Source organism: Arachis ipaensis, chromosome B02 (assembly GCF_000816755.2).
Source record: "Arachis ipaensis cultivar K30076 chromosome B02, Araip1.1, whole genome shotgun sequence".
Lineage (NCBI taxonomy): Eukaryota > Viridiplantae > Streptophyta > Magnoliopsida > Fabales > Fabaceae > Arachis > Arachis ipaensis.
The window spans coordinates 89,949,181-89,951,257 of record NC_029786.2 but is presented as its reverse complement, the minus strand read 5'-3'; positions in this window follow the sequence as shown (position 1 = coordinate 89,951,257).

Below are 2,077 nucleotides of genomic sequence, written 5' to 3'. Positions count from 1 at the left end.
ATATATTTAAAGACTAAAAACAGTATTAAAAAATATATTAAAAAATAAAAAATAATATTTTACTCTCTCAATTAAAAAAATTAATTTCCTTCTCATATCATTTTCAAGTTGTTCTTAGACAGATAGTAACACTTCATATTCTTTTCTACTTTCTATGTCACCATACCTAATGACAACAAAAACCATTTTCTGTTACTCCAAGCTCTTTTTAAAAAAAAAAACTACAACCTCTTTTTTAATAAAAATTTATATATTTTATTGTATATTTTATAATTTAACTAAGATGTTAGGGTACATAATACATTTATTATTAGTAAAATTTTTTAAATATTTTTATTTAATAAATACAAAATAAATACACTAAAATTTTAAATTTATTATATTAATGAAAATTTTTTTTAATTTATTCTTTTTTTCTTTCAGTTGCCCTTCTTACAAAGATAAATTTATAAGTTATAACTTATGGATTACAAGTTTAAATAATAGAAATAGTCATTAATGTATTATCAAATTAATATGTATACATTACCTCTTTTGGGTATGATTATTTTTCAAATTTTGTGTTAACACAAGATGATTGTTGTGTCCTAAACTATTTTTTTGGTTTCCCTTACATTACATTTTCATATTTTCAACTTACCAATCACCACCCCAATCTTAATCAAAATAAATATATGTTAATTTGTAAAAGCAAGAAAATAAAGATGAGTCTACTTATGTGGACTGTAGGATGTGATAAATAGAAGGTTCAGCGTTTAAAACTTTCACTTTGTAATAATAGTAAATAGACATTTCGATATCCAAAAGATTTAATTTTTGACAAAATGAATATCAACATTTGTTTTGGATAAAATAATTTTCGAAAAATATATTCTGGTGAACAAACTGACATAAACATTTTTTCAATAATTTATTCATTCAATCAACATTTAAATTTTAAAAAATTACTAATTTATCCCTGTCATCATCATCATCACTACCATCATCCACGTCCTACCTCATTTCTTTTCTCCATCTCATTTCTTTGTCACCACCCATGTCTACTACTCAACCTGCATCATCTTCACCGTCGTCACTCCTACGCTACCTCTTTTCTTTGCCTAATTCCATCTCTATGCCACCACCCCATTCTATCGCCCTCACCCACTAAAATCACTAGCATGTTCATCACCAACATCTAGGGAGTATTCGCCCTAAATTGGAGCTAATATTGTTGAACTTTTAAATTGAAACAAAAATTTTTGCTTTTAACTTCTAAAGACACTGAAATTAAATTAAACAAGGAATAAAAAAATATAAATTAATAACCAGTTGAAGGAACAAATTTTAGCAATCTCTGAAGAGTTATAATCAGAAAATACAAGGACACCAAAAAAAAAGAACATAGAAGAAGAAAATGATACCACAAAGGGGAGGGCTGGAGAAGTGGATGACAACACCACAGAAGTCAGAGGAGCGGATGATGGGTCAACCACGATGCTAGCCAAATGAAGGCAGCTATGCTCGAGGAGATGAGAGACGACGAAGCTTGAGGCGCGATGAATCGCGGAAGGCAGAGTTCCAGGCGCAAAGAATCGCAGATGACAAAGCTCCAGGCGCGGAAAATTGCAGACGACAGAGCTCCAGACCTAAAGAATTGCGGACGGTGGAGGTTCATGCGCGGTTAATCGCAGACGGCAAAGCTCTTGCTTGAGACGCTGTGAATGGTGGATGTTGTATATATGAGGTTAGAATGTGTGAAAGAAGAGAAAAGTGATAAGTGATGGGTGATGAGAATGGAGAATGGATGCGCTGTGAATGGCGAATGGTGAATGAGCGATTAATTCAGGGTTTGTGGGATGTGATTGGGTGGGAGATGATGAAGGAGGCGGAGTGGAGATTGGAGTATAATAGATGAAGGATGGAAAAATGATGAAAGAGAAGGGTTAGACGCTGTGGATGTTGTATATATGAGGTTAGAATGTGTGAAAGAAGAGAAAAGTGATAAGTGATGGGTGATGAGAATGGAGAATGGATGCGCTGTGAATGGCGAATGGTGAATGAGCGATTAATTCAGGGTTTGTGGGATGTGGGATGT